This window comes from Eubalaena glacialis, chromosome 3 (genome assembly GCF_028564815.1).
Source record: "Eubalaena glacialis isolate mEubGla1 chromosome 3, mEubGla1.1.hap2.+ XY, whole genome shotgun sequence".
Classification (NCBI taxonomy): domain Eukaryota; kingdom Metazoa; phylum Chordata; class Mammalia; order Artiodactyla; family Balaenidae; genus Eubalaena; species Eubalaena glacialis.
This window is the reverse complement of record NC_083718.1, coordinates 190175554-190196518: the sequence shown is the minus strand read 5'-3', so window position 1 is coordinate 190196518 and position 20965 is coordinate 190175554. Positions and strand designations below refer to the sequence as shown.

At 54.2% G+C, this 20965-nt stretch overlaps 1 protein-coding gene and 1 pseudogene across 9 annotated transcripts in view; one reads left to right on the top strand and one right to left on the bottom strand.

The window, feature by feature from the left end:
* CAMTA1 (calmodulin binding transcription activator 1) overlaps positions 1 to 20965 on the top strand; it is an 898980-nt gene that overhangs the window by 114102 nt on the left and 763913 nt on the right. The gene's annotated exons all lie outside the window — the stretch shown is intronic.
* LOC133088982 (protein FAM136A-like) lies at positions 12083 to 12497 on the bottom strand (annotated as a pseudogene).

Here is a 20965-nt window from a genome sequence, read left to right as displayed (position 1 = left end):
ATCCCAGCCTTATGGATTGAGCTGGATGTGGGGATGGGGATTGGAAAAGAAGCTCTTGCTCCAGCTCCTTTTAAACCCCAGGGTCCTTGCTTTTCTCTCTAGACTCTCCATGAGCCGTGTCGTCCATGGGCACGGCTTCAAGCTTCAACCATCACCACTCTTTTGATGATTCCCAAGGTATCTGCAGCTCACACTTCTCTTCTGAGTTGAAGCTAGTAAAGATCTAGATGTCTACTCTGAATTGCTCTCTCTCGTTTACTCACAAATGTGCTGTTGTTCCCACTTCCTGTAAAGTTTCTCTCAGACCTTTCCTGCTACTATTTTCTCTTTCCACTTCCCTTCCCATCTTCTCCTTGACCATAGAAGTCGGGCCTCTGCCTCCCCACCCATTCACTAGAACCTTCTCATTTTAGGATTCACCGAGAACGCTACGTGACCAAATCCCAAGGCCAGTTTCCAGCCCTCATCCTTCCTGGCTTCTCTGCAACATTTGTTGATGTTAATTGTCCCTTTTTTTCCTCGAAGAAAAACCGTCCTCTCCCCTGGTCTGGGACACCGTCCTCTCTCCTGCTCACCGCACAGACCCTGCCTTTTTCCTGGCTCCCCTTTGAGATTCCAGGGCCTCCGTGTGTGTCCTTGGCCCTCTTTTCTCTTGTAAGAGGACTCTGGCTTAAAAGAAACCGTTTCTTTCTCGCGGTTTCAGTTTCCATTTGTACACCCATGACGCCGCATCTGTATCTTTAGGCCCCGCCTCCCTCCTGAGTTTCACATCTGTGTTTCATTGCGTACTGAACGTTTCACACTCACTGTCCAAACCAAACTCATCAATCCCCCAGCTACTGTTCCCTCGGGTTCTGGGTGTCCCCTGAGACCAGTGGCCCAGGCCCACCGCTGCTTGGTGCCTTTGGTGCTCTCTGGAGTCTGTGGATGAACATCTGTAAGTTCTGCCTGTTCTTCTTTGTGTTCCTCCCCCACTTCCGTCTTCTCCATCCCTCCCACCACTGCCCCAGAGTGGGCCCCCATGACCCCCTGACCTGTTCCTGGGTCTCCCTGCCTTCTCCCCCCCTTCCCTACAACCCACTTCTGCTTTCAGTTCCCCCCACTCCGCAAGGTAAAGCCTCAGCTCCTTAGAATGACAATGAAGCCCTTGGTCCGCGCAGTGCCTGCCCCGTCTGTCCCTGCGTGATCTGTCCCTGCGTGATCTGTCCCTGCGTGATTTCAGTTAGGGTTAGGGTTAGCACCTGTGAGATTCAGTTACATTTTCCCTCCTGTGTTATCCTTGTCCCCCGGCAGAATGGGTTGTTCCCTGCTTTGGGTTTGTGCGGCACTTCACATATTTCTTTATTAGTAATTCGTGAGTGTGTATACACACACACTGGGGACAGTACTGGATCTCTCACTCGTGTGTCCTGGGCCCAGACACAGGGCCTCATACCCAGAGGGGCTCACATAGGGTTATTGAAGTCCACCTGGGCAGCCTGGTGGAAGCGCCTGCCTCCCCCTCCCTGGAAAGGCTCCACTCTCCCACACTCCGGGCTCTCCCAGATGCCCCAAGGGATGCAGAGCTGGTGCTGCATTTTCCTGTCTGAGTGTCTGTGCTCTGGCCACAGGAGCCCTCCGAGTCACCCACCATCTCTTCTGACGACCAGGAGGGACCACTCTGGGATCTGGAAGCTTTCCAGCGTTGATGCTAAGAAGAGGGATTGCCTCTTCCATGTCACGTCCCAAGGGGTCCCGGCGATCGGACTCTCCCAGGCTTCCCTTCCTGGGGAGGGGTGGGGAGGAGGATGGGGAGAAACCCACTCACTGCCTGGAGTCCTTCCACAGGAGATGGAAAGGCTGTCTCCTCACAGGGGAGTTGTCTTCCTCGCCAAGTGCAGGTGCTGTGTCTGGGCTGCTGATGCTGATTAGAGATGGCACAACAGGCCCACGTCGTGTCTGCTCCTTCTCACTCCTGGCAGGGCCGTGGGTGGGCCGTGGTCTCTCTTCTGGCCTTAAATGAAGTGGCACTTGGAGCCAGAGAAGAGGCTCTATTCTAGCCCGGTCCTACCCCACTGACACAGAAAGCCAGGGTGGCGGCAGGGATGGGCCGGGGATCGCGGCCCCGGTAGTGGTGGAGCGGGCGTTTTTCATTGATGCCTTTAATAATTACTGTTTAAGCAACAGAAGGCAGAGTGAGATTGTGTCAAAGGCAGATCAGAGCCACGTGAGTTTGGAGGTTGGCTCAGAAATCTGCCTCCCCTCCTCGCTAGGTGGCTGTTATTTCGATGTATTTTTTATTTTATTTTCCCTCCCTTTCATTTTTGAGTGTGGCAGTCTTTTCCCTAAAGGGAGTGCAGGAGGAAGGTGCTATGTGAAATATTCTCATAGTTATTATTTGCCTGCGGCCAACGCAAGTTTCTCAGTAAATCAAAATATGCATTTCAGCGAAGTTTAAACCTGCCAGGCTGAGCAGCTGCGGGTGACAGAGGCAGAGCGGAGGTGACCGCTAGGAGGCTGGTGCCGTCTGAGCCGGGACTCGGCCTTGCTGTCCCTGGGGTTGGAAGAGGAAGTGGAGACATCAATTTTAGGCCTCAATATTTAAATATTTCTGATTCGTCTGTACTAATTGCTTTGCAGTTTGTTTGCTTTTTAAAAATCCAGTGTGTGGTTTCCACTGTGTCCTTGAGTTGGTGAAACAGTAAGAGTTACGGGCTGTCCTGGCCCGAGTAGCAGCGTCAACATTCACTACTTGCTGAGTTGCCAGACATCTGGGCCCTGGGACGCAGGAGGGGACACAGTCCCTGACCTCTGGGAACGCTCGCTGGGAAGAGAAGAGACAGGACAGACCAACTGGCAGCCTCAGCTGCTGCACCCTCCCCCTCCTGGCCGCCCGCCTCCCTTGGTCCCCGGGTTCGTGGGAGGGGCGCAGAAGTTTTGAAGGGCGAGAGTGGGACGCTGCAGCTTATTAATTCAGGAACTCGGGCGAGGCCTGCCGTGGGGTGAGCTTCGAATGAAGGCCAGGCAGGAGTCCTGGGCTTTGTCCAAACTGCCGCTCGGTGACCTTCCGGAGCTGGGGCACCTCCCGGGGCTCATGTGACTCTTGCCAGGTAGCGAGCTGGCATGGTTCCCTGGGTTGCTGGTCCCTTCCCTGCGAGACACCGAAGGCTCTGGGAGAGGGAGCAGCGGGTACTGGGCCAGCCTGACAGGGAGGACGGGCAGCCACCCCGGCGGCCAGAGCCACCCAGCCGGAGACTGTGGCCGTGACTTCTGAGCGAGAGAGCCAGCCTGCCTGCCTGCCCTCTGCGCTTGCCCCCAAACAGAAGCCAGCGCGGTCCTTCGGAAGCCCAGCTGAGATCCCATCACGCTTGTGGTGAAATCTAGAGCCCGCCCGTGACCTCCGGGCCTCGGGTGGTCTGGCTTCAGCTCCTGTGTTCTTGATGGCTGCGTACTTGTGTTCCTTCTGCCTGGAACCCCAGACAGTTCTCACCACGCCTCCTCTCCTCAGCTCTGCTCAGATGCCCCGTTCACACGGCTCCCCTTGTCACTCCATCGAAGAGCACCCCTCATCCTGTGTGCCTGCTGGTTTTCTTCATGGCGCCTCAGCTGCCTGACACGCACCACCTCCTTGTGTCTTATCCGTCTCCCTGGAGATAAGGCACAGGAAGGGGTTTTTAATGCCCCACCTCCACTGTGGCCCCTGGCCTTCTGAGCCTGGCAGAGTGGGTGCCTGGCATCTATGGAGGACTCCCAGCCGCTCTCCATGCTGCGCAGGTGGATGGCCGGGGCTTTTGTCTTTTTTTTTTTTTTAAGTAATTAATTAATTTTTGGCTGCGTTGGGTCTTCGTTGCTGCACGTGGGCTTTCTCTAGTTGCAGTGAGCGGGGGCTACTCTTTGTTGCTGTGCGCAGGCTTCTCATTGCGGTGGCTTCTCTTGTTGTGGAGCACGGGCTCTAGGCGCATGGGCTTCAGTGGTTGTGGCGCGTGGGCTCAGTAGTTGAGGCACATGGACTCAGTGGTTGTGGCGTGTGGGCTCAGTAGTTGTGGCTCGCAGGCTTCAGTAGTTGTGGCTTGCGGGCTCTAGAGTGCAGGCTCAGTAGTTGTGGCGCACGGGCTCCGCGGCGTGTGGGATCTTCCTGGACCAGAGCTCGAACCCGTGCTGCCTGCACTGGCAGGTGGATTCCTAACCACTGCACCACCAGGGAAGTCCCGGGGCTTCTGTCTTGCTCCCACCATGCAGCCCTTTTACCCACAGCTTATCTGTTTCCTGGCACACAGGACACTCTTTGCTGCTCACTGCAGATGCTAAGCTAGAGTATTCAAGAAGCAGATTGAAAGTTCATTGCGTTTTCCCCAAGAAAAGGTTTTTGTGTCAGCGAATTGGCAACTTGCTCACCTCCTGATTCTCCCCATAAATTCAAGCCTCTTCGGACAGTGGTCCTGTCACCCTTCTCCGGGTTTGGCACAGTCCGAGTTCATAATTGTGAACCAAAGTCTGTATCCATTTTATTTTCTTGGAGTGGAGTTGGGAAGGTGGACATAAAAATTTTAAAAATACGCTTTGATTCAACTTTCATAAAAATACTATTCACGAGGCATTGTGTACGATGTTGTGAGACCAGACTCTACAGATAGCTGGGAATCTGCCCTGAGATGCTCCTTGCTTCGTCCTCCCAGCACTACTTAGTGGGACAGTCTTTGCCAGGCTCCTGAATGTGCAATTTTTCACCAGGAGTTGTTATTGGCAGGTGAGCGTGAAGTATTAATTTAGCCAGATTCTAGCATCTTCAGAATCACACATGAGTATTGAGAAATCATTGCTGAAACTGCTCGATCAATTTAAATTTAATTAAAAGGCATCGAATCAAAGAATAACATGGTGAAGTACAGTAATAACCACAAGCATCCTGGTCATTTTACGTCATAATCCCTTTTCTGTTTTTTCAGTGGAGGCAGGTAGGATTAAGCAGGCTGACTTGCACGTTCTCTTTTACTCTCCAGGAGAATGAGGATTTCCTTGCCTTAAGGGAAAAAGTTTGTCTGCTTTGGTCGTCCGAAGTATTATATGTGGGCTTTTAATAATTTAGATGAAAGGGTGCATGAAGTAAAGTCACCTCATATTCTTTATTTGGATAGAGTATTGTTGAATTAATGCAAAATACGTGTGAAAGGTCAGTTTTGCCTCCCTGTTCCAGCTGCATTTGGAAGAGAAATACGACTAACTCTTCTTTCTAAGCAAAAATCATAGAAATGCTGCTGGCCCCTTGGGGCGGGTCGGGAACAGCCATCATCTGGAAATTCATAGCCAGAAAGGGCCCGCCTCGGGGCTGCTGGGCCCCGGAGCCTCTCCAACAGGGGTGCAGTTCCCAGGTGAGCGGGGTCTCCACCCTGAGGTGGGGCCCTAGAGCAGACCCCTGGGCTGGCAGAGCTGCAGTTGTGTGTGAGGGGGAGAGAACGCGGGGGTAGAGAAGGCTCTAGTCTTCCTAGGAGCTGGTGCGGCTGTGGAGCTGTTTGTTTGTAATGTGAGTCTAAGCGCAGCAGGTGAGGTGGCCCACCAGAGGCAGCCCTGTGACAGGTGAGGCCTGGGTGCACCCACCTGCCTCCCTGGGCTGACCTCAGATCGTGAGTGTGACCCGGGTGAAATTAATCCGTGTGCACGAAAAGACTTGTGAAAACCTCCCCTAAGTGAGCTTTCCAGGTCTGGTTCTTTCGGGCTCAGCTCTCAGAGGGGATGGCGGCTTTTGGGTTTCCTCCCTCCCGTGTTACCGTAATGCCAAGGAAGGTTTCCTGCATCTGCTCTACTCTTCACCCTGAGGGCGGCCCAGCCTGTTTCGAGCTCTGAGCAGCCAACCCCCTCCCGCTCACCGGTCCCCGAGTCGGTAGGCCTTTCACGATGCGCCATCGTGGGGTCTGCAGCCGTCCCTTTTCTGCTCTTGGCTTTATCTGTATCGTGACTGGGCCTTGGGGTCCGGGCACACCCCCTCACTGCCCTTGTGGAGCAGATGTGCTGAAGCAGTGTTACCTTTTTTGGGCCCAGGTGGCTGCTCAGGGATCGAAGGGACACTTTGTGTATCTTTTTCTGCTGGGTCATCATTAAAGTTCACAATCCAGGTGATTCCAAAGCCGCCAAGGGCTTTACCTAGGTGACCTGCTGGGAAAGAAGAGAAGGGTTGTCATCTCAACACACCAATATGGTAACCTTTTTTCTTCTTTTTTCCCCAGTTATCTTCCAGCTTCTGCGTGGGTAGAGTCACCTGGGTGGCCCAAAACTACCCGTGTGTCTCTTCTGAGCCAGGCTGCAGCATAACTTTGCAGGGTTAGCCCTCTCTACTGAAATGTTTCTGCTCTATTTGAGGCTTACAAGATGAAGCCAGTTATATATATATATATATATATATATATATATATATATATATATATATTTTTTTTTTTTTTTTTGGAAGTGGGGAGAAATGCTAGTCTTGTTTCTTTTCTTTTTTTTCATTATTCAGTTTCTTATTTATTTATTTATATTTCCCCCCACTTTATTTATTTATCACATCTTTATTGGCGTATAATTGCTTTACAATGGTGTGTTAGTTTCTGCTTTATAACAAAGTGAATCAGCTATACATATACATATATCCTCATATCTCCTCCCTCTTGCGTCTCCCTCCCTATTTATTTATTTTTAAATTGAAGTATAGTTGATTTACAACGTGTTTCAGGTGTATAGCACAGTGATTCAGTTATATATCCATCTATCTATGTATCTATGTATCTATCCTTTTTCAGATTCTTTTCCCTTATAGGTTAGCTGGTCTTGTTTCTTGAAGGGAAAATGCTAAAATGACTTGATGTGATGTTTGGAAACAGCTCTCTGCTTACCTTGTGTCCCTCCAGCAGGTCACGATTTGGGAAGGCCACCATGTCCTCATGGTCCATCTTTGTCTTCTGTGTTTGCAGAGCGCAGCGAACAGGGTCAGGAACCCACGCTGACTCTTTAATGGGGAAGTATTTAAAAGCTGGAGCTGTGCTCGCCTGTCGCCTAGCAGGTCTCTGCATGGGACCCCGTGGTTGCTGGGTCCGGGGTGCTTTGGGCCTGGTCCCGAGGCCGCCAGCCCTTCCGGCGCCAGCACCTCTTGCTGGGCTTCCGGCAGCTCGGAGCCTTCTGCTCGGAGAGCTTTGTTTGTCATTGCTCGACAGCCAGGAAACTGAAGTGGCGGGCGAGGCACGGACCTGAAAGGGGGCTGCGTGTCCCCATTGCCGTCCTCCAGGTTGTCATCCTAAATTGCTGTACACCTGCTAATGAGGTGATGAGGCATCACCTTGCATTTGGAGCAGCTGCGTTAATTACATCCTCACAGCCATCCCCTGTGCCCACCACTCCTGGCAGCTTCCTTTGCTTTAAATTAATAGACCAAATTAGAGGGAAATGGGGAGGGTGTCCCTGGAGGCCAGATGCCCTCTGCTTCTCGGACGCAGATGATGACTTTTGCTCAGGACCAGGAAGTGCAGTCTATAAGGTGGTCCCTGGAGGGCGTTTGGGCACCCAGGACGCTGCATGAATGAAGGTGGCTCCTTTGAGCTGAGAGGGCCCTGCCTGTGCTCATTTTCTTTGGCACCTCGTGCCCTCATGGGTGACGGGGAGGAGGGGCTGAGCGATTGTCCCACCTGCTGGCAATTATCGTCCATCCAGAAAATAGGACCTTAGTGACACACCTGAAAGCCTGGAAACAAAGCTCATCTGCAGAGTCTTTGCATGTGTTTTATCATCTCTAAATACCCCGAAAGGTAGACCAACAGGGGGCAGGTGGCCCCCCTGCCCAAGGGCAGAGCAGGTCCAGGACCCAGAGCCCTCCTACCAGGCCCCTCCCTTTACCGCATCCCTGCCTCCGGCTGCAAGGACAGGCAGCCGAGTCTGTGGCTTGAGCTGCGGAGGGCAGTTAACTTCCCTAAGCTATTTTCATCATCTGAAAAATGGGAACACCGAGCCTGCCTCTTGGGTCTGCTGTGAAACGTCAACCCACAAACTTCATTACTTCTCTCTGCTTCCGTGCCTGCTGTCTGCTTCCTGCCCTGTGCCCAGCCTCAAGCTTATTCCTGGCACACGCTAGGTGCCTGGTACATATTTGCTGAGCAAGTGAAAGTGACAGTGATTTGCACAGTGGCAGCTAAGGACACCCCACCCCTTGTCTTCCTGAATCCCTGCCCCCTTGCCTCCCCTCCCCTGCCCTCCACTGTAGCTGTAGGGCGAGAGGTGATGGCCAGGGTGTTAGGATCCCTCAGTTGGTGGGTGGCCTGGCGGGGTGAGCAGTACGAGCCTGGTTTGAGAAGCGTAGAAAGGCTTTGCCTCCTTACTTTTTCACCTCAGTTGCTTGGGTTTCATCTGGATTAGCAAGTTTTTTAGGAGCCTCCCAGGAAGTCACACACTCTTGAGTTCATTGGCTTGGGTAGCCATAACCCTGAAGGTCAAGTCCTTTCCGATTGGCTGCTTCAGGATGCTTCGCAGGCCAGCGGGGTAAGCGGCGGTGGTGTCCCCGTTTGTTTCTGAATAAGACATTATTCCCAAGAAGTCAGCAAGTGTGAAAATGTGTGTTATCTTGCTAATGGGACACTAATGAAATATTAAAGTGCATCTCTCTTCCTGTCAGTTTCCTGGGAGCCACTCAATCCTCTTGATTCTAGTCTATCTTTACATAAAGAGCCCCAGGGAATTAACATTTCTTACACTTTTGAAAATAACCTTGGTATTTCTGCTGCCGCAGTGGAGAAGTTCGTAATTTCCACTTGGTGACCGGCTGGGTTGAGGCGCTCTCCCTCTGCAGGGGGTGCCCTACCTGGGGGGGGTCCCTTTGGTCGGTCCTCCCAGCACCTGTCCCCCTGGCTGACACCTTCTCCCAGCTCCCTTGTGGTCCCCACTATCTCCCTCTCAGCAGAAGACTTGACCCCAGCACGCAGGGGATACTCTGTTGTAGCCACTCTGGGCTGAGCCAGGCCACTGCCAGTCGCCATGCATGGGTCACAGAATCCTCCCCACTACCCGGTCAGGCAGCTGGGGAGGCGTTTCTGTGCCCACTTTGCAGGGAAGGCAGCTTGGGCTCCGTGAGATTAAGTGGCCTGCCCAAAGGTACCCCGCTGGTAGGTCAGAGGCAGGATTTGAACCCAGCCCACGCCCCGTAATGCCAGCGCTGGGCTGCTTTCCCCAGCGCCCCCGTCTGGCTACAGGTGTGACCTACCCAGGTTGCCGTCAATGTGCCATGACCTTGAGTGAGTCACGTTCTATGCTTCAGTTCCCCCTCTCTGAAAGGACCTAAGTGCCATCCTTCCTTCTCTATGTGTGAGTGTTCCTGGGGACAGAGGCCATGGAGGAGGGGTTGGACTTCTGGGGCCAGTTTCTCCCCCTGGCCTCTAGATCGGAGCCCTCATCTTTGCTCTGGCCACCACATCCTCTGGCTCAGATGCTTGGGGAGGTTGAGTCCCCTGCGCCCCCACCTGCGAGTCCCACACAGCTGGACACCGGCTCTGTCAGGTTCTCAGTGCTCTGCTGGGGAGCCTGCGGGTCCCCCCAGAGCCACTTGCCTTTGGGGTTCCCCACACCCCCATCCGTGTTGGGGTGCCCTCCCCAGCACAGTGCCATCATGGCAAGGGAGGCATTCTGCTCCTGGTGGCCGGCACCCTGCTTGATCCCCGGGAATTTTTGGCCAGGTGCTGGCCCCTGCCTAGAGTTCCTTGCTCCTCCCTCACCCCACTTAGCTTCTTCCAGCAGAGACTCAGGTCAGCTTCTTCCTGGAAGCTTCCACTAACTGTTTCCTACCCTGAATGCTGGTCTTTCTCTTCCTGAGTGTTTTTAAGTTGCTTTATGGATGAGCATTTCTGTGTGAGCCCCTCAAACTGTGCTGTGCTGGGCTCTGCGCTCCATGCTGGAGACCAAGCTGAGGAACGGGCAGAGGAGAGAGATGTGGGGAGGGGACCAGGAGAGACTCGCAGAGGAGGTGGCATGGATTTCGGTTCTGAAGGCAGAGTAGGATGTTTGAGAGGTAAAGAGGGGGCCCTTCCTAGGGGAAGGAATAGCACAAATGCAGGCATGGGAGCAGGCAAGGATGGATTTGGAGGCAAATAAATAGTCCGTTTTGTCTGGAGCACAGGGTTCGTGTCAGCATCTTGAGAGGGGGAAAGACCCTGCACTAGGGCAAGGGTCTCTGTCAAATGGTCTAAACTGCCTTTGGGGGTGCTGAGCATAATCACAATTGATTATTTCTGAGGGATTCTGGTTGCTGCCATCCTCCCCCAGTTGAATGTAGGTTGCAAGAAGGCAGGGCTTTTTCACTCTTGTGTCTCTGGTGTTAGGACAGCACCTGATATATTTAACAGGTACTGAGTTCTCAAGTAAATGAATGTGCACTTGAATTAAGGCAGAGCAATTCACACACACAGCTACTAGCTAGGATGGCCTAGCTAGTGGCCATCCATGGCCATTTATTGTTGCCTCTGGCCAGTGGTACTAGTTGTAGGCCGCATGGGGTGCTGTCTGTCTCTTCTCAGCGCCTGGTCCCAGGCAGACCCATAGGGAGGGTGGCACAGGTGCATGGTTGGGTCACAGACCTTTCCCTCTTTGAGATGCAGCCTGCTTCGGCCTGGCTTGCGGAAGTCGGGGCTTTTAGTTCAGCAGGTCTGAGGAAACGGGGAGCCCCTGTTAGCCAGGGAGGTGCCAGGAGCCACCAACTCTGGGGCCAGTGTTCTGCTGCTTTCTCTCCCCTCCTCAGGAACACATTCTTGTCTCCATCTCACCAGCTTTTTTTTTTTGAAGAAAAATGAAGTCTTATTTATTTTTAAAACCAAACCACTAGGAAAATGTATCACAGTCTTGAAACAGCAAACAGACAGGCTATATTATCAAGTAATAAGTTGGTAAAAACGCAACAAGGTCTTCAATAAAACGATAAGGTGCCTGAACTGGGGCAAGAACAACGCATGTCGCACAAGTGGTATTTGGTAACGGGGGGCTGTCCCGTTTTTTGCTCTAAAGGAGTCACAGCTCGCCCCTGAGTTGCTGACTTTTTCTCCTTTGACCTTCGTGTTGCCAAGGGATTGTTTCAACAGAGCTCTGTTATTACAGGGGGCAAAGTAAGCAATACTGGGTTTAGGCTTTCATTCTGTTTTGTTTTATGGAAACCAGATTTTTCCAAAGCCAGTACTTCATAACTCTCTTAATTAAGCAGCTAACAATTCCTCTTTTGCTGTTCATTCCTGAATACTAGCATACAGCACAGTCAAAATCCCCTTTCCCTTCAAGGGTGAGTGTCACTGCAAGATTGTCTTGTCACTCCGCTGACTCTGCTGCAGACAGCCTCAGGGCTCATCATGGCTGCCAGTTAGAGGGGAGGTTTTTCTTCCCCTACCAGTGTGATAGCGCTTCTTATATTTTTTCAGGGTCTCCAGGCTGAAAGGTGTCATGTGTGAGAATTTTAAGAAATGCACATGCACATTTTGACAGCCAGAAATGAATATCCGCAAGGACCCTTTCAAAGTTTTTATCCAAACTACCTCTCCCAACTCTACATCTTAAAGTAACTTCATGCCCTTGTATATAAAACAAAACCAAGCAAAACAAATCCCCAGAAGCCCCCTTTCCCCTTCTAAATTAGTGACCTCATGGATTTTGTTTTATTTCCGGTTTATGGAACATGTTGTGGCGGTCCTTCTGGTAAACAGGAGGTTGGCAACAAACAGAAACACCTCTCCTCACACTCCACCAGATCATAAGCAGGTCAGATGAACCTGCCAGCCTGTTGGTATCTGTGTACTAAGAGAATCTGGTACCTTGGAGGGCTCTGGTTTGGTACAAGGGAGACTCCCTGTTGCCGGGATAAGCCCTGGCCACATGAAATTCAGGCTCACAGAAACTCTCCTGTGCTATCTCTGACCCAAATTTTAGCACCAGTTTTTTTCACTTTCTAGGATTCACACACAAAGAACCAGTGTCCAGAGGCAAGTGACATAGGCCTTAAACTTGCTGCCATCCTTAATTTCCTCATTCATAAACTTTCCTTAGAAAACCCAAATCCCCGTTCCTCTTTTTAAATAGATTCCTGCCTTCAGCCCCGATGGCCAATAGCAGGCAGCTATTTCCCAGTGGACGAGAGAGACTCCTTCCTCTTCTTGGTCTTCGTTGGGGTGAGGTTCATGTGGTCATCCACACACTTGGTCACGCAACTCTCCAGCTGCCGCTTCACCTGAAGCTCTTTACTCCCCGCATCCGTTGAATCTCTGGCTTTGTCGTTGCAGTGTATAGTGCACCGGGCCAGGCGGTCCTGGAACTTCTCCAACTCGCAGGTCCCCAGGGCCTGGGCTTGAGCCAGAGGTGCATGGCAGTGCTCAGTGCACTGGTTTACTTGCTGCATGGACGCCTGGCTGTCCTCACAGCAGCCGGTGCTGCACCGGAACGTGAGGCCCTGCATTTTCCGGATGTTCTCTCTCCACACTCTTCGCCACAGAGTCCACCGCCTCCTGCACCCGGGGCTGCTGCAGCTCTGCCATGGCGACCCTGCGCAGCTCCCTGCCGCGCCGGCGCCCACATGCTCACCAGCTTTTCATCTTAATTTACGAGCCTGCTGTAGCACCAATGAAGACATACTGTACTGCCTGGGAAAAAAAACACAGCAGAATTCTAATTCTGTACGATTCAAAGGCACGCCTTTGGCTGGAGCTGCTTCAGAAATAAGAAAAGCAGGAGACACAGCCCTGCTTGGGCTTGCTGGACTTGTCAGGGAGCCTCGTCCTGGCTGTCTCCTATTGGCCTTGGGCTTAATTAAGCCTTCTGATTTATTTTTCAATTAACTATTTTTTGAAAAAAGAAAAGCTGCCTTAATGGAAGCTTGTAAAATCCAGGAGCTTTGGATTCCTCTACTTTGTCAGGCAAAAGTGGATTCATTTAGGTAGTTTTATCCAAAAAAATGCACATATTTATGAGGGTTTCAAAAATTAGATTTTTTCACTCCTTTTACTCCAGGAACCTAAAAACCAAACTTGGAAGATAATTTTTGTAGTGGGGTCTGTGCATTCACTCAACTAAGAAATGTAGCAGTTTTCGAAGGTCTCAGAATTTCTGCATCTCCTAATTTCTTTGTCCGGTCCTCTTGGGGACTTGCTCCTGAGTTCTTTTCCTGCCCAGCCTCCTGATTTGGAGGTGTCGGTGCGACTACAGTTTGAGAAGTTTCACAAGAAGGTGAGGAGTGGCCAGAGGAGGGGGGATGGGGAGAACAGAGCTGAGTGAACCTTGCTTTTCAAGATGGGGGAGCTCAGCGCAGCCTGGATGGAGAGGGAGGGCTGGAGGAGGTGGTCTTTCTTTGCTGGAGGAAGGTCCGTGGGCAGAGCCTGGGGGCAAGAGGAGGTGGTGTGCCATGGAGGGCATGAGGGCCCACGTGGTGAATGAGCCAGGGGCAGCCGTGGGCCTCTGGCCTCCCCCCTCCAGCAGCTGTGGCCACTGGCATGGTGGGAGACGCTGGTTTGGGGAGGAGAATAGAGTCAGCGATGTTCACGGTCGCTGACAAAGCGAGCAGGCAGCCCTGCTGCTGACCAAGCCTTTCTCTGAGGTCGGGGTCTGGAGGCGGGGTGGCCCTCCGCTTTACAACCAAGAGTCTGGTTCCAGCATCATGCCACTCCCAGACTCCGTCCAGCGTGGGACCGATGCCCCCCTCCCCACCCCGGCCGGTTGCTCTCTGGTGGGTCCCTCACGCTGGGTGTGAGCAGTGGAGCCCCCAAGTCTCCAGGGCATGTCCTGTGAACGCCCTCCTGTTCCCAGGCCCAGCTGCCTCGGAGGTGACCACGCTGCCTGGGAAGGGGTCGAGAAGGGGGCCGGGGTACACGGTGTCTCTGCGTTCTTCCTCTGTGCTTTCTCCTGCCACCGGATGGGAATCCCCAGGACAGCAGAAATCTCCGGGTGTCTCCCTGGCTGGGGCTCCCCCACCTGTTAGCAGAGAGCCAGGCCTTTCCCAGGCATCACAAAGTAGAAAGCGCGTCTGTTTTCCAAGAAAGGACGCTGAGAGAGATGGCCAAATTGAGTTAGGAGTGCCAGGAATCCAGACCCACGAGTTCCTGTAAGGCCCGCCTTACCTCTGAATTACAGCTGCTTTCCGCGTTTCTGCAGGGAAACCAAGCCGCCGTCCCCGTGGCATTTACAACAGCTTGATTTACAGGCCCGCATGTTCGCTGCACACTGCACATCCATTCTCTCTCCTTCTTTAAACTTTTAAGCCTTTGCCTTATGAATGAGGCCACTGATTTTCTAGGTTCCCTGGGCTTTTATATGAGGCCTTTTTCTTTCTTCTCTGCTGGTTTCTCCATAAACATGTTCTGAACACCTACTCTGTGCAAGACCTGTGACGGGCTCCCCAGGGGTCCAGAAATGAACTTGTCAGAGCTCTGGGCCTCAAGGACTTTGCGTTCAAGGGGGGGTGCGAGGGAAGATGCCCAACGTGCAGAGACGTTGCCTACCCGGTGTCCCCGCTGAGCAACCCTGTAACGGATGCTCTCACTCTGCGCTGACGCCGTGTGAAGTGCTAGGGCCGAGTGCTGATGGCCAGGGCCGACGAGGACCCCGAGCTCACCCCGTGGGGAGGGGGCGGTGTGTCAGGGGGTAGGAGGACAGGATCACAGGCCACTCCCGCAGCCCACAGCAAAGCCCGTGTGGTCTGGTGGGTGGGTCAGGGATGGTTTCTCTGAGTGAGTGATGGCTGAGCTGAGACCTGGGGGCTGAGCAGGAGGTCGCAGGGGAAGGGGGCGGGGGAGAGGGAATTGTTCCAGGCAGGGGGAGTTGCCCCGTGAAGATGTGGCATCCAGAGAGAGCGCGGCGTGTCCGAGAAACCGCCCGAAGTCCAGAGAGAGTGCAGCGTGGAGCGAGGCGGAGGTCGGGGTGCTGGAGCTGTCTCCGCCCCAGGCGGCGCGGAGCCCAGACGGCAGTGGCCAGCGTGTGTGACGAGCCTGGGGAGACACCGGGGGGCCCAGGTCGGGCGGCTGATGCGATTTCTGTTGCTCGGAGGAAAGGCCAGGGTGGCAAGACCGTATGTGAGGAAAACTGTTCAGAGACCCTGAACTTGCTGTCATTAATCTCAGTGACAACTGGGCCAGAGTGGGAGAGAAGTGACAGATTCGAGACATTGTTAAGGAGAGGAATCTGTAGGACTTGGTCATCAGTCCGACCTGGAGGGTGAGGGCCAGAGGGGAGCCAGCACGGCTCCAGGGCTTCTGTCTTGGCCCGCTGGGCTGGAGGAGGTTGCGTTCACTGCCACGTGGGACCCCGGGGTGTACGGAAGCCTGCGGTTGGAGGCCCCTAGGAGACATCCGCAGGCAGTAGGATCTGTGAGTGTAAAGCTCAGAATCAAGGAGGGCCTGGGAAATACAGCTTCGGGAGTCAGCAGCAGCTACAGCCCGGGGAGTAGATAGAAACCCCCAAGGGGCGCAGTGGAGTGAGAGGGAAGGAGAGCCTCAGGGAGCCCCCCAGAGACACAGCATTTAAGGGGAGACAGAGGCAGAATCGCCAAGCAGTAGCAGCGAGGCCTTCTCAAGGGGGACGTTTGCACGCCCTCGTTGGTGCAGGACAATGGCAGGACCTCAGAGACCCTGGGGCCCTGGGAGAAGACGCGGGTCACTGGACCAGTTGGACCAGCAGGACCGCAGCAGAGAAGGAGGGAGGAGCTCGGCCTGCCTGGTACCTAGGTTGGTGGGGCTGCGTCAGACCCAGCACCTGGGGGCCCAGACCCCCTGAGCCCCTGGGCCCTGCTCGCCTGTCTCTAACTTTCCTGCTGTGGCGAACGCCTTCCCAGCTCCTCTTTGCAAAGAATTATGCAGTTCTTCTTGACTGGAGCTCATGGAGCAGCCCTGACGCCGAAGAGAGAAAACATGTTTGAGGAAGAGGAGCCTTTCCCGCAGTCCTGAACCGGCCGCTTCTGGACGAGAAGACTGCTTTTTTAATCTAAAAGAACTTTACATTTACGCTTGACTGAAGCACAGGCCACTTTTGTCCTGGAAGCCAGTGGGAAGCCGGGGTTTGGGTAATCTATGCGAGGCCCCTTAGCTGCCCTGCATCCATCATCCCAAGTGACAGAATTTACATCATTAATCATTGGTGGCAATAGAAAAGTCATTGGAATAGAATGTTGTCACAGGATAAATGTCTCCCAATTGCATATAAATGTCTCGGCTTTACTGTACTGTTTGTGCTCGAGAAATACTGTGGTGGCTTCAAAATGGTATTTATCTGGCATCAGGAAGCCATCAACACTAGCCTGTCCTGCTCACACCCTCTTCCAAGGAAGCCTGGACTCCCCCCAGGGGCCTCAGCCTGGGGCCACCGCACACCTGGATTTGGGCAAAGGGAGGGATGCTGCCGGCTCCCGGGTGCTTTAGGGTGGCCGATGCCGTGAGGATTAGAAAACGGTCCAGCCCAGTCATCCCGCCGTGACACACTGGTTGTCGTCCCATGGCTAGAGGGATTTGCACCTTCCCTCTCCATGGCCACAGACCCTTTGATGTAGGGGAGAAAAGGATGTGAACCTGGCCGGGTTGCAAGGCCAGAGGGCCAGACGCTTCCAGGCGGCTTCACCGTTTCAGAAATCAGGCCCACAGCGTTTTTTTGGCTGGCGTCTCTCTGTTCCATGACCTGAAAACACGCTGTTTTTGGAAAGTGCAGATCTGCTGACACCCTTTTCTGGCGGTCTGTGTGTTTCTCTCTGGGGCGAGCCGCCCTGCCTCGGATGGGCCAGATGCTGCTGGAGAAGGCGCTGGGCTTAGGAAGCGAGGCCCTTTCTGCTGGGATTTGAAGGAATTCTTTCTGCTTGAGCCTCAGGCTCTCCGTCCACTCAGGGTTCCTGGAGCCCTGCAGGGCCCGGTGGGAGGAGTGGGCACTGCCAGAAGCGGGGTGGGCACGCCAGGGGACTGAGGCAGGGGGCTGCCTCGGGTGGAAGGGCTTGCAGGCCTGTTAAGGATGGACTCCGTGTGACCAACGAGCTGTGTTAAACCGGAGCCAGGTGTCTGAGCTGATAAGCCGGGGTAGGGCTTTGTGGAGTATATTTGGCGGGAGAAGAGGTAGCTCCCCTTTTCTGTAGGGAATTCCGTAAATCACGGCCTATCAGATATGGAAGTGATCTGAGGCCAGGTGGATCCCCGACTTTGGATGTCACAGACTGGTCAAATTTTAAAAACTTTAATTTGACCAAGTGAGGCCATTAAAAGCCAGTGGCCAGCTACTATATCATCATTTCATAAGTGGAAGAATATTCTAATACCAGCAATATAAGAGGGACATAATTTCAAGATAAAGAGTATTTCTCAAACGGAATAAATTTAGCTTTATGAAGAATTTGTTCCATTATACCTGTTTCGTTTTGTTTTTTCTTTTTGGCTCTCGTTTTTTTAAAATCGAGAGAAAAGTCTGGCAAAAATCTGTTCCTGGTCCCCGGTCCCCTCATTTCAGGTGAGAAAAAGGGGGGAAGGTGTCTGGCCAGAGCCCCACAGCCAGCAAGGCTTGTGTATCGTCCCAGCTAATTCTGGCTTCATAACAAGTCACCTCAGACTTCGCAGAATCATTTATTACTACCACGTCTCCTGGTTCTGGGGCCTGGCTGGGCCGGGTCAGGGGCTCTCACTTGGGGTCCCAGTGCTGCTGAGTCGTCCGGAGGGCCCCTCACTCCATGTCTGGAAAGATGCAAACCCCTGGGGGCAGAGCAACGGGGGGCTCCTTGGGCCTCCCTCCTTCTATGTGGTCTCCACGGCAGCTGCAGGACAGCCAGACTTCTCACGTGGGCCCTAGAGGTGCGAGTCCTGACAGGGAACCCAGGGGAAGCTGTGTTGCCTTCATGAAGTCACATAGCATCACTTCTGTGAGCTTGTATTCAAGGAGGGGGGAATTACATGCCCTTCTTGTTGGGAGAAATGCCAAAGGGTTGGCTGACATGCTCTAAAGCCACCCCATGGCTCCCAAGTTCCTCTGAGAGCCAGGTTTTAATCTGGGGTGCTGGGACCTCAGATCCCCCATCCCCTTACCTGTTCCAGGAACAAGGCTGGTGGAGGATAAAGCAGGTGGCTCTCTGGTGATGGGTGGCAGTTTCCGCTTGGTGGTCACTGCTTGCACTTCTCTGATGTAATAAATTTCATAGATAAGGTAGATTCCATCAAATAAGTATCAGTTAAGCTCTTTGATGATCATAAACGAGATGATGAATTAAAGTTAATCTAGAGAAATAACTGATAAAGAACAGAGACTTCGGGAATACAGCGTAAACTCGCAGAATTCCAAGCGCTCACTCTTATAAGAAGGCGGCCTGCAGCCCTGCTTGAGCACCTGCTGTGTGCAGGCCCAGTGGTGTGCGGAGGTGAGGGGGATGCGAGCCTGAGCCCCCGAGTGTCCGTGATCAGATTGGGGGCCTCCTCTTGTCACCCCGTCGGGACCAGAGCGTGGGCAGGGATGACAGCAGACCCTTATTAAATCCCTCTACTCAGGGGGGGCTAGCGGGCTGCTGGCTTTCAGCTCTGCAGCTCCCCGTCTGGGAGGTCTGTAAGGGCTCGCAGGGAGGTGAGGAGGAATAGCAGGCCACCCCAGAGCCACGTGGCCAGGCCCTGTGGGGACGCCCACAGCCCAGCCCCCAGCCTGTTCCAGCCGCACCGGGTGAAGCGCGGGCAGGTGGGGCAGGGAGATAGGTTTCCACCAGCCTGGGGAGGGTCCCGCGTGGTTGCTCTCCGTGGGGATGAGCTGGCCAGACAGGGGGTTAAGGGTCAGCTGGGGCAGGAAGTCCATGTCCGTCACCGTTTCCTAGTTACTGGACACCAGGTGATCCCCCCACCCTGCCCGGGTCTGGCCCAGTGTCCTGCCTCCACGGGGACCCCGGCTCCCATGAAAGCCTTCCGGGGTGTCCCTGGCCTCCGCCCCACGAGCTGTGTCTGTTCATGTGTCTCCCTGCTTGGGTGGCAGGCACCCCAGAGACCTCAGTCCTCTGAAGCCTCAGGGGGGAGCCTTCTTGTTTGCTCAGGGTGACAGGCGCCGTCCCCAGGAGGTCCTGCATAGCTGCCCCACCATGTACCCGCCCCCCGCGTCCCCTGCGACTCCTGGGAAAACAGCGGGGAAGGCTTTGAGTTTCTGCCCAGCCCGCGGCCCCTCTGAGACCTCTCTTCCACCAGCACCAGGCGAAGCGTGGGGGCCGTGAATGAGGTCCCGGGGAAGCTGGCCAGACGCCTACCCGTGGGCCTGTGGAGGGGCCAGCACCCGGGGCAGAGCAGTGGATGGACAGACACACTTAACCTTCCCCACGGACTGCCCAGAGGCCTTGTTCTTTCCCTCTGAATCACTGAGACCTGCTGGGTTGGTGGGTAATTGTTACATACTACAGCTCTTGCCAAAAGGAGGGGGAAAAACAGTTCCCCAAGGTATGGAAGTCATCAGAAACAAGGACCCCCTCCGAGGCCATCACGCAAGCTGGTCTGCAGCTTCGCAGATGAAGGGGCGACTGGGGTACGTTCCCGCATGGAAAGGAGATGGAGGCTGGCCAGGATCAGAAACGGCCCTGGGAGCACAGGCCAACCAGGCCTGGCCGAGCCCCACGACCTTGAGCAGGGCTGCTGGAGCTGAGAGTCAGGCCTGGGGCGTGGGCTCCCAGCGGCACCCGCTGCCACCCTGGCCCTCGGGAGTGCGGGGTGGTAACCGGGGGCCTGGCCTCTCCCTCCTTTGCCTCCTGGGTGTCGACGCTGCTTTTCTGATCTGGTGCCTGTGAGGAGGAAATATATATTTAGGCTCTTCTGTACTTTCCGTGGTAACAGTCGCTTTATTCCTGGTGAAGAATGAGGAAAATGGGTCAGCTGTATTTACTAAGAAGCGTGTTCCAGCTCCTTTTCCGAGGCTATTTATAAACTTTAAAAAATGTGAGCTAAGTTTTTTGCATCTTACTGGAAGCCACAGTGCCTATGAATACCCTTTCTATTACTATACCGGGAATCTAGCACTTCGGATTTGAAACAAGTCAACTGGGGCAGATAGAAATCTTGCAAACAGTGATTTTGATGCACTCTGGCAGGATGGGTTTGCCTCGTGGTCGGATTTCTCTGGGCGTTTTCTTCGTAAGACCTAGTCTAGCTTTCCTGGGTGTGGCGAGTGGACCACACAGTCTGACCCTGGCCCCACTGGGCCCTCGGGGGCTGCAGGTCCCCGGGGTGGCGGGTGCCCGAAGCCTGGGGACTTGGGGAATTTTGGAATCGCTCATCCATTCTTTGGGGCAACGGGGCCGTGGGCCTCTCCATGTCGGGCCCTGCTGGCTCGGCCCAGGGCTCACCTTCTCCCATGTCCTCCATCTCTGATGCCTCGGCCCGTGTGTTGCAGGGTCACTGGTCCACTCACATTGTGCCCCGTGTGTGCACAGAAAACGTAGCTTCTCTCCTTTTCTCCACGTGGCCTGACCTTGCTTTCGAGAGGGGAGGGCTGGGCTCCTAGATTTTAGGTCCACGCTGGGAGTGTAGTCAAATGGCTTATAGCAGCCCCTGAGGGAACCCCTCTCTGTCTGGATGTTTTGGGTCCCTGTTCAGTCTTTCCGAGCGCCCCTCCCCCGCTCCCCCCTGCCCCTTGGGGTTTGGGGAGGGGTGTGTGCTCGTGACCTGGTGGTGGCTGAGGGAGGGGTCCCTGCGCTCCACGGGTGGCTCCTTGGGTGCTGCTTGCAGAAAGGCTGGACGGATGAGCCCCAGGAGCCACTGGCCCATCTGGCCTCTGGGGAGGCAGCGCCGGAGGTGGAGCTGGTCCACTTTTATCTTCTCAGCGTTCCAAGGCCCCTTCCAAAGCGGCCTCTGCATCCTGACCATCAGAGGCCTCAGCCTTCCTGCCTTCTCCCACCGAGGCGCTGGGGCCCGCAGGTCATGGGGCACTAAGCCGCCCGCTGGGGGTGTCTGTCCACCAGGGGGCAGGTCTTGGGGGCCTCCTCCCCTCACTGCCTGAACAGCTGCGGGGGCCTTATTTCCTCTCTGTGCCCCCG